Raw genomic sequence first — 12135 nt, 5'->3', positions numbered from 1 at the left:
TAATACAAAATGTATCGTTTATATTTTTAAAGATGCTCCACCGCCGACAGAGCATAAATGATATTCATCATTTGAACAATAATTGGTGTCTAATCATGTATATTTATGTATAATTAACACAAAAAAAAAAAAAATTACTTCGCCTTTGGTGCATGCGCAATCAGTACTTCATTCAATATAGTATATAGTGGCACAGATGTTTTTTCGGGATGCAATTAATTATTTTTTATATTTTTAACTTGAAGTAAAATTAGAAGCTCAAACTTTTCAATCGTGGTAATGGTTTAAAGTAAGTAACTTTTGTAACTGAAGAAAAATACTGAATCGTCTGCTACTGTTTTTGATAGTGAAAAAATACCATTCGTCAGCGGTGGAGCATCTTTAAAGGATTTGTGCAGTCAAAAATGATAATTTCAGTTTATGCTGGAAAAGGCTTTATTAGCACGTGTAGAAACATCTCCATGCCGCGCGCGACCGGAATAACCTGTAAGCCGCCGATATCGGGGTCAAATTTTCTGACCACCCGATTATGCATATTTTCTAGCTCTAAACCGTGAGATGTCATAATAGTCCGTGGTTTATAGCTGTACTATAACTGATGTGCTATCACTTATATCGACGGTCACAGAAAAAGCCGATCAACGATTTTTTATGATTACTTTTGAGTGAAGTTAATCGTACAATAACTTTGGCTCGAATGTAAATAACTAAAAGAGTGAAATTCGATGTTTCAAATACTCTAATTAATGCTCTAATAGCTGGTATCTTCGTGTTATTATGAAAGAAAATTGACACAGAAATAAAAGTTTCGGATTTTTTGTCGAGGAGTTCAGCAACGAATAAGCTTTAATTAGATAATATTTTCCTGTAGTCTGTATCTTTGATACATTGTGAATTGCAAAGTTTGTGACTTTAAAAAGAAATTTTACGTAACAATTTAAGAAATCCTTGATTAAAGCATCAAGGAAATGATGCTTGACGTACGTACAGTACACACCTATGATTGATCATTACAAACATTGTGTTGTGTGTTACGTTGCTAACCGAATAAATTTAGATACATTTATCACAATACCGTAAAGCGTTTCAACATGCGATAGAAAGAATTTATTTTTGATATTATAAAAGATCAAAATATTGAATTATTAAGCAAAACAAACTATTTTTTCAGACCGTACGGTCGCTTTCAATTTTTAATCGATAACGAGTAGATACGCCGATATAGATTTATAATTAGCCATGCCTTTGGTTTGATGGTTATGTAATACCTTGACCAGGATGTTGTTTACCTGTACACAACGCCATTCATCAAACTCACCTGTAATTACCTGGCCGCGGGCAATTTGCTATTCGATGGGCTATATCGGGTATTTGCTTTTATCTTGCTGCCAATCAGGTTAGGACATCCGTTAATTGAATTGTGATTTGAATTATGGAAACCCCTTACATCTATTATATATGCTCTAGGTTTTTTATTGTCACCTCCATTTTTAAAATAAAGATGTAAAAGCAAATGGAAATAAAATGTCCCTGATCATACCTAGGAATATATATTACATATATATATATCGTACACAGGTAAAACAATAATGGAAGATGACTTGTTCAGAAATAAAAATGGTTCTAAGAACTATTTCAAGTAAAGGTTTAACCTTAAAAATTAATCCAGTCTAGTACTGTAATTTACGGAGCCCGCGAAGGGACATGGAAATATATTTATTAATCCGTGCACACGGTTTGTGAATCCGTCCGCACGGTTTGTCAATCCGTTCGCACGGATTACTAATCCATGCACACGGTTTGTCAATCCGTGCACACGGTTTGCCAATCTGTCCGCACGGTTTGTCAATCCGTGCGCACGGATTACTAATCCGTGCACACGGTTTGCCATTCCGTGCACACGGTTTGTGAATCCGTTCGCACGGATTACTAATCCGTGCACACGGTTTGTCAATCCGTGCACACGGTTTGTCAATCCGTGCACACGGTTTGTGAATCCGTGCACACGGTTTGTCAATCCGTGCACACGGTTTGTCAATCCGTGCACACGGTTTACCAATCCGTGCACACGGTTTGTCAATCCGTGCACACGGTTTGTCAATCCGTCCGCACGGTTTACTAATCCGTGCACACGGTTTGACAATCCGTCCGCACGGTTTACCAATCCGCCTATAATTAGACTATATCTATGCACTGGGATTACTATCTTCACTGGACAAGGGTTCAATTCAATACTTAGGGTTTACACGGACTTGTATTAAGGATTACACGGTTATATAAGGTAAGGACATGCTACTTTCTCTTATTTAACCTTTTTGGTCAATTCTTTGTATTATTTTGTTAGGGAGAATAGCTGTATTCTACTTCTTACTTCGTGTTAATGTCATCAAAATGATGTGAGAAAACACCAGGTTTACAATTGTCACGTTTTTCTTCGAGTTTATACGACGTTCTTATACAATATTGTTAGAAGATAATGGCTTATAATTAAATCCAGACTTTGGGATACATATGATAAAATGTGGTATTACAGTGTACTGTCTGAAGTTTATGCAAAATATTGTATTTTTTCTGTTACAGGTATGGGTGACGGATGTACATGTATGCCATTGGACAAGCGATATTTCGTCAAATATATCCATTGAATCGCTTGATTAAAAATCATAACTTTAGTTTTGATGTGGAATATGTACATTGGTCATTGGGATAAATCCTTTAAGTCCTTTTAGCAACCCAAAGTTTCTGCAAGCTTAAAATACCCCTATAGATATTATCCACGGTGATACAACGGGCTTAATAAACTGTTAAGTACAGTGCAGATAATTGTCAGAAATAATGAATGATCTTAGTTCCTGACCAATGAAGGGACTGTCTTCACGGATAAACTTAAATTAATTAAAATGCGACGTATTTAAATTTAAAGTAATCCTGAAATTTTGTGTAAATTCAAGTGAATATAAGACATCGTTTTAAATAGATGGAACAACGTCTTAGAATGTGACGTGACAGTCGGGGAAAACTGTGTACCTTCGATATATGAGTAGTGCCTTATTATGCCATAGCCATCGAAAAGCAAGTTTCGAACTGGCAATTTATATAATTAGGGGCAGCATGCCAGCTGACGCCTGATTCACAGGGACATGAGAATTAGTTACACTTTATATAACCATGGACACACCAGAGTGCCCACAGACCATTTTAGATGTTTTAGAGGCTAGATAAAAAAATAGGTAAAAATCATACTCTATAGTTTGGTATCAGTGTCTTAGTAACTCGGGCTACCTTGCTTGTCGGGACATTACTCGGTTGTCTGACCGATTGGAGCCCTACTCTTTATGTTGTCATTATTCAAGAATGCTACATATGTAATATCAATACCTATAATTCATTCTAAAGTTGCCGTAGCTATCATATCATTTCTAAACGCGTGCACAATATAGAAGCCTAAGAATTAGTTAAAGGAGAGTTGCCAAGTGGTTCAGATGTCCTGACATATTACCACACTACCTCTGGATCGCGAGTTCAAAACTTTCTTCCCTATGTATACAACTGTATACATTACAAAGAGGTATGATTTTTACCGATTTTAATCTAGACCCTTAAAACATATAATATGCATTGCCATCCAAAAGGTCTGTTACAAGTGTCTAGATTCTGTATAAAATAGTTTTGACAAAAATCCATGTGTAACAAAACTTTTGGAGGACAGTGTATGTCCAATATTACGAGTTTAAGTACATATGGACCATCAAGTCCCTGTGGTCAAGGATTACGTCCTTATAGAAAACAACCAACTGTACTGTATTATTAAAACAGAGGAATATTAGTTAGCTATTGAGTTCTATAATTAAAGTCTAGGTTCTCATATAACACTAGATAGAACAAAAATGGGTCCTTCTGCTCAAACTCCAACCAGGGTAGCTATATTGAATTAAGGCGCATTATGCGCTAAAAAATCCTGAAATTCTAATATTTTACCTATTCATTATCAAAATTGATATTTTGAACTTAAATCTCAATATGAATTTCCAAATTCATATGGTTATCTAGGAAAAATTGCCTGTCAGAAAACATTTTTACTTTTGAAATTCATAATTAGCCAGCCAATCAGCGGCCGGGTTAAATTTTATCCTGGGCTCGTATACACAGGGGCCATTTCGAAGGTCTTTTTTTTCATTTTGTTGGTTGTTCCCTACTGTGGTTCACATCGTGTACAAGAGAAATCGCTGTAGTGTGTGGTGTATAGATAGGAGGCTGCGAAGAATCACTTCATATTATAGATTGACGAAATACAAGCACGAGTTTCATGTTTTCCCATTATTCAGTCAATATCCTATCTTTAACAAAGCACATCATAATTTCTACAAGATAACTTATTAATCTTTACTCATCCTCGATAACCCAGTGGTTAATATGACTGTTTTTATATCGACCGTGGATATATCGTCAGTGATAGCAACCCATGGAGTATCAAAGATGACCGCCCCTCACTGGGCATCCTTTTTTTTGCGCTGAACCATGCAGGTAAATTGAGGTTCTTGGAATTCTCAAAATCTTACATTTTCTCCCTTTAAATGTTTTGCATATACAGCAATAATGACCATATAATAATGTAGAAAGCAATGTCATTTACAACGGCTAACAAACCAAAACCAAATCTGACGCCGACGCCAAGGCGATTCCACAAAACAAGGAATGTGTACCTAAATACTCTATGGTGTTTTACCAAATTCTGTAAAACATTGCTGCACACAACGATGTGTATGGTACATGTATATATTTAAAAAAATAAACAAAAAAAAACCACATATATTTGTGCCTTTCTGTGTTAATTAAGTCATATGTGCCTGTATATAAAGAATAACACAGTGCTTGGGATTTTGAGCACAGGTATTCGTCACATCTCCTCTGTATTCGCCAATGTTATCCACTCCTACTTGAAAGTACACGCACCTCATGTTTCGAAATTTGTTACAACGCTCAGCCGAAAAAGTTCAAAGAATATTACAAAAATAACATTGAAGCTAGTCCGAACTGTCTTTATAAGGTCGCAGCCCTTCGTACATGAAAATAAAGAAAAAACACACTCTTCAAAATTTAATCCTACACACTGACAGCTTCAGTTTGCGGCCGCCATTTATCCACTGTAAAAAAATCTCATCAGCGGGAATGCGATGTTTGAAGTCAGCTCATTATATAATCAAGCGATTCAAAGCCTTTTAAGATCCGACGAACGTGATCTTCATCCGACAGAAGCTCAGTGCTGTTGCTCTTTATTTGCAAGCGTTCAAGTGATATCCTAACGTCCAATATAATCACCTGACCAAAAACGGCATATCTGTTACGGAAATAAAAGTTTCTTTCTTCTCTTATGTGGGTTTCCTTCTCAAATGGGATTTTGGGACAAGGATAGTGTGTGAATATATATGGATAAAAAATAAACAAAAAATTCGGCTCCGTTATTTCCATAAATTGAACTTTTTAACATTGCATAATTTATGCTTACTGTTGAAGTTACTGAAGCCTTCGGTCATATTACCAAACTTGATATCGTCTTTAGACGTCACATTGTCAGATTGGTTCCCAGTCGTCAGTAAGCCCAACACAGGGATCTGATAATTAGTTACAGTTTATAGAAATACAGGTTACAAGAGTCGTTGTTGTTGCATACAGAATATATTCCACAGGGTGAGTTACTTGTTAAAAGTTACGAGCTTGAACTCGAGTATGGAAAACATTGTATGACCTGTGTCTACCACAATACGTTTTAAAGGTCTAAATCTTACATTTGTCTTATACATGTACACCATTTAGAGTATGATTCCAGCCTATTTTATTATATAAATCTATACAACGACTGAAAATGGTTATACATGTCTATAAACTAATTAATTTGCAGATGCCTTTGAGCTCCAACATTCGGACGAGGACAACTGTACAATTTTAAAAGTGAACGAATCCATGTACAGGTTGATGTTAAGAAACAAACAATATATTGTGTCCATTTAATACTAGATTATTGCACATGTATTTCACCACTATATGAAGACGGACCATGTTACAACTCATTTAAATATTGCTAATGTAAATATTTTCATATGTACAGGTCAGCATACATACACTGATTATACATGTAACAAAAAATGTGAAAACGTAGCCAAAACAAATCGATTTATTGTGACAATCAATCAACTATCATTTGTAAAATAATGAGATACATTTGTGTATCAGTCAGCGTATATACATGTTTTTTTTTATTAAAGTCAACAATAAATCCATGGAAAATATCCCGTTTGACATAAAACCCCAAAACATGTACCTTTTCGAAACACCTTTTATTTTAAAAAATAGGAATATAAAACGAGACTGATAATTTTGTAGAGTTGCAAAAGTTAATTAACACTACACTTATCATCATCTTCTGAACAATTTAAATAAAATGTTCACCTTCATAACGCGGGTCGTCTTATGCTTTCCGCCTCGTTGTAATCATCGTGCGTTAGTTGACTATCACTGTGTCAGACGAAAAAAACAGCTCAATGAATATTTTCTTCACACGTAGTTTTAAAGAAACTTTTTTTTTTTAATGGCAGTGTTTATTGGTCTTTGGTCAAATTAGTGACAGTCGCGCGATGTCTTTCACTTTTGAGTTCGAAACCTATGTGGAGTGGGGCAGTTGTCAGGATTTTGAAACATATCGATGGTTTTCTCCCAATACGTACTCTGTCTTTATTTTTTCTCTCGATAAGACTCGTCCTTTTATAGCCCTGTCTGATCTTATCCTTGATCACCAGACGAGCGTGACATTATTTTAAGGACAATTAATAATATGGTTAACTAATCAATGTCAGATTTTAGATAGAGCCATTTTAGCATCACATTGAAACACAGTCAACCGGTATTCTTCTTAAAAACTTTGGTATCGTTTTACCACCAGTATGTCGTCTCTCCGTTGAGTTACACAATAATATTTGACTACTTTTTCCCGTAATGGAAGCACGTGTCATTGTTTTTGAATTGCCGTCAACTGGAATATAAAGAAGAAATTGTCTATTAGATGAAGTACATATATACATGCATTGTGTATATTTTTTAATATTACTCTTTACTCTGTGATCTAATTATTTAAAATGTTAACATCGACTTCTAAGCATACTTATAACATGTCGTTTACTTCATACTTACAAATTGAAAATAATAAATAATCTGTAGGCATCAATTAAAAAACACATTAAACGTTTTGTAAGATACATGTTTATAGGTCTCCATTGTATTATCCATTAATTAAACCTAGATTTCCTTACCTCATGTTGCCGCCATGCCCTCTATAATCAATTGACTCTAAGGTAGTCGATGGTTCAATGTTCAATGTACACGTCACGGTTTAATAATATATCAAATAGACAAACCGTGTGCACGGATTCACAAACCGTGTGCACGGATTGGCAAACCGTGTGCACGGATTGGCAAACCGTGTGCACGGATTAGTAAACAGTGTGTACATATTGACAAACCGTGCGCACGGATTAGTAATCCGTGCGAACCGATTGACAAACCGTGTGCACGGATTGGTAAACCATGTGCACGGATTGACAAACCGTGTGCACGGATTAGTAAACCGTGTGCACGGATTCACAAACCGTGTGCACGGATTGGCAAACCGTGTGCACGGATTGGCAAACCGTGTGCACGGATTGGTAAACCGTATGTACAGATTGACAAACCGTGTGCACGGATTAGTAATCCGTGCGAACGGATTGACAAACCGTGTGCACGGATTGGTAAACCGTGTGCACGGATTCACAAACCGTCTGCACGGATTAGTAATCCGTGCGGACGGATTGACAAACCGTGTGCACGGATTAATAAATATATTTCCATGTCCCTTCGCGGGCTCCGTAGTAATTACGGAATCGTGGCATAGAGCAATTTTCCGTAATTTCTATGGTATTAGTAAAAATTCTAATCATGTATTTGCACCGTTTCGAATCTACATGTACATGTATAGTCATACAAGAAGGGTTACACCATTACCACACTAAATATACTTATTTAAATATCACTAAGTATATTTTTAAAAAGGTACAAGATATTATATCTATTTATAATTCAATGTTGCTTGTTACGAGCATTTCCATTGGCTTAAAAATTTACTTTATCAGCCCATAAAGGAAAAAATGGCGTCGCCGTTTGTAACGTCGCTTCTGATTGGCTGAGATGACGGCGTAATAATTTCATAGACAAAAGAGTCCCAAAATGAATTTTAAATGTTGAAGAGATTATCTTTAGTAAATTGAATTATAAGGATTAATTTGAATAGATTTTTTATGTTATGGATATATAACACAAAAATCTGAGTGTACTCTCATCATAAACCGCTTCGCGGTTTATTTAGAGTACACTCAGATTTTTGTGTTATATCTCCATAACATAAAAAATCTATTCAAGTTAATCCTTAAATAATGCTTCTATATAAGTAATTTCATTTTTCATTTGAACACTATATGTGATTCCTTTTTGAATTATACGATAAATGTTCATATATCATACAATTAAATTTCGGTATGATATACAAAAGGATCGACAATGAATATACTATTTTAAAGATTTAGTATAATTTTGAAATAATGAATTTAAATCTACACTTATACTGTACAAGGATTTATAAGTCTCATATACGTCCTTGTACTGTAGAAACATATATCAGAAATATCATTGATGTATTTCTGCTTTTTAGTAAACGTTATGGATACATTTTCAAAGGCAACAATATACATATTATTTTCGGTATAAGTTCTGTACTGTTACTCCAATACCACATAACCGTCCACATTTTATTTTTACTCAAAAACTGTGCCGTGTTTGCATGGTTATAGCAGAAGTTTGAAATGAAAACACGGATTCTAGATATATTCATGCTAAATTTTGGGATTTTACTCGTAAAAAGATAGTGTTACATTATATGGTTTTATATTACACAGAAATTTACATAATATGCTATCTAAATCTCAGTCCAGACTGATCCGAACATCATTTTGATATCGCTATCAAATTGGACTGATTATCTAATATAAAGCTAGATATATGCTTGTTTGAATGTTGAAATGGTGTAAATGGAATGTTTTGAAACTGAAAATATCTACATCATAAAGCTAGAATAACCATTTACTCGAAAACTCAAATTGTAGATCAAACGTATACGTATATGTGCTGTATAGATGTATAATATGCTAGGCTTACCCTGTGTAGCCGCGGACTACTGTGACATCACAAGACCACGTGACTGCCTAGCTCATTATCTCTGAACCGTAGTCGACACTACCCGTAAATCACAACCAAAACAAACCGATAGCACTAAAAGCAAGGAGATTCGTTGGGTGGGACTTAATTTTTCATTCATCCAAAGCAATATCCTGACGTATTATCAAAAAAATAATTGGCTGCACAAATCCTTTAATGATTAAAAAAAAAATAAAAAAAAAGAAAATTTTACTGCCGAAACCCGGGATCGAACCAGGGACCTTTAGATCTTCAGTCTAACGCTCTCCCAACTGAGCTATTTCGGCACTTGATAATTTAGGCAATGTTAAAATGCCATAATAGTATTTTCCTGAGTATTTGCTTAGATTATAGAGAATTATCAACGGAATGTGTACATTTTGTCAAAAAATTTAGTATTTTATTAACCTAATACAATAAAATCTGCCTAACAAGGTGATTTAAGACAAACTCATTGTGTAACCATAACCACGTGCTCGTTAAGAGCCTCCGCGTGCTGTCAGAGTTACTTCCCTTTACATATGATCTGTCTACAAATTAATCGTTTCTGTCAGGTTTTATGGGATTTACGAAATGCAAAATTAATTTATCATTATAAACTGACGTTGATATAGTGATAATCAAAATCGCATGGTCATTGTTGTAGTCAACTTTGAAAGATTAATTTTTTCTTCTTGGGTCTATCGTTATGTTTCTTTAGGACAATTAAGGAACGCGATACTGCAAACAAAACTCTTCTTTATAGCAGATGTTTTTTAACCAAGTACATTGTATATCAATGTAGATATTCATACTTTTATTAAATGATTAATTTATATTAAACTCATACGAAACGAAACATTGCATTTATATAAAATGGGCGATCTTAGTTGCCAGATGATATTTCATCTACAGGCAGGTTTCTAATTTCACGTGCACACAAACATGGACTTTTAGCAGGTAGAAATGTTTTCTGTCCTTAATATTTACATAAAAAATAAATCTTTATGTCATTAAAGTCAACCTATATGTCAGAAATGCACTGTACAAGTCCAAAAGAAACATGTAGGCCTATCACTGCACAAGATTGTAACACGAGTATCGTAGGATAAGATGAATTTCTCATCAACTGATATCCAGATAGTGAAACGTTATATTGCGAATTTTAGACATTTCAACATTTGGGATATTTATGAATCTAATTTTCTGTCTTAATTTCATGGCGCTGTGACACTTTAATTAATTAGCCCCAACACGACACTGTCTTGGTATATAAATCAGACGAAACATCACAATTGGTGGTCCTGCACTTCAGCTGCACACCTTGACGTTTTTGCTGAACTTCTCTGGAAAAAAATGATAAAAAAAAAAACGGATTTTTTTTTTTTTTTTTTTTGCTTTTTAATTCATTTAAAAAAATCAGCTTAGACGGGGCAACAGTTAAAACATTAAAAAAATCGTAGTGCCTTGTGTATTATTACCAGGAGCAGAGTTATTACCAGGAGCAGAGTTGTGTTTCTGCCAGTAGTAAAAAGAAAGGGAATATTTCAAAGAACAGGTCGGCATAGTCCATTATATTAGTTAGAAATCAAACGCACTCTGTAAACGATCTAAAATATCGAAAAATGATAATACTATGTCAAAAGAGAAAATGTATGTAGACCACGTGATATGTAAAATCTTTACTTCATGATTTGACACATTACATATATTTTAAAATGTAGTCTTATATTGAAGTATATTGATAAAGAATAAATTTCAAAGCGCGATCTCAAATATCGCACAGGGACATGCGAGACATTCTGGACATGTACTAATATTTAGACTTATACTGGCTTTCCTGTCGGTGTTTAGCGCTGGTTCACCATAATATCTCTTTTAATCCCCCTTCTAGTCCATAACAAAAACCTTAATAAAAATTTTAAAGCAATAAAAAAGAAGCCTGTAGTTTTTGGAAGTGGACATGGATGACGGACGGTGACTTTTGATTGGTTAATTCTTGGTTACATTCTTGGTGAGGCTCAATACGAGGACGAAAACACTTTCGGGGTTCACTTAATTGAGCGCACATGAATCAATTACTAAAGTGATTCGCCCGTGACTAATTTACACTCATCTGTAAAAATGTACCATTAAATGGTAAGCTATAGCAAAGATTTAAATAGTAAAGTTAAATTATATATGTCTCTGGTTTTAACAGAGAAAAACGGAAATCTTTATGTCCAAATTTGATGTATCAATGAGAATGGAAGCGACTACTGTCCTTTGTCATGGGACTATATAACATATTTTGGGCAAGCAGAAATGTTTCTGATGTATATGAAATAAATTACTGTCTGTAAAAGCATGCATACATTATTTTTATTATTTTTTAAATGTATACATATATACTCCGTATGTGCAAAAAATTCTTCAACCATTTTTTCGCTGAAATAAAAAGAATGCGTAAATTTTTACGTGATTATTATAATTGCCATATCAAATAATCTATCATTCATACTGCAATGTGCATTACATTACGCGCCTTGTAGCAATATAATTAGTTAAGTCCTTAATTTATTATGAAAACTAGTTATATTAATCAGCCTAGCTATAATGACCATGTCTTTGTGGTAAGCGGGCAGTTTTACTGAACGGCTAGAGTTGCTTCCCTTGGTAGTTTCTCACCTGTGCAGGTAGCAAGCCAGGTGACGATTAGTTTGGCGTCTGCCAGTACGGTGTGATAAAACACGGGGTACGTTACAGTTGATACGGCTGCTGGAGTCATCCCCCGGGGATATATATAACCATGTGATGTCACAGGTGATCTATTAGTGTGTTTTAGTCGTGAGTTTTATTTCCGTTTACCTGGATATAACGGCATTGTTTTGTTTTCCC

General features: G+C 34.7%; 1 long non-coding RNA gene and 1 other non-coding gene across 2 annotated transcripts; both read right to left on the bottom strand.

Annotated features, from left to right (window-relative positions):
* Positions 1-6158: 6158 nt before the first annotated feature.
* LOC138312366 (uncharacterized) lies at positions 6159-7353 on the bottom strand. The gene is made up of 2 exons (XR_011206933.1): positions 7305-7353; positions 6159-7027 (listed from the first exon to the last, which is right to left on the bottom strand). It is a non-coding gene; the product is annotated as an uncharacterized lncRNA (long non-coding RNA).
* Positions 7354-9493: 2140 nt separating this feature from the next.
* Positions 9494-9566, bottom strand: Trnaf-gaa (transfer RNA phenylalanine (anticodon GAA)). Its single transcript has one exon. It is a non-coding gene; the product is annotated as a tRNA-Phe (tRNA).
* Between the last annotated feature and the right edge of the window lie 2569 nt (positions 9567-12135).

Source organism: Argopecten irradians, unplaced genomic scaffold (genome assembly GCF_041381155.1).
Source record: "Argopecten irradians isolate NY unplaced genomic scaffold, Ai_NY scaffold_0293, whole genome shotgun sequence".
Taxonomy (NCBI): domain Eukaryota; kingdom Metazoa; phylum Mollusca; class Bivalvia; order Pectinida; family Pectinidae; genus Argopecten; species Argopecten irradians.
Note: the sequence above shows the minus strand (reverse complement) of the source record. Positions and strands in the feature narration are given on the sequence as shown.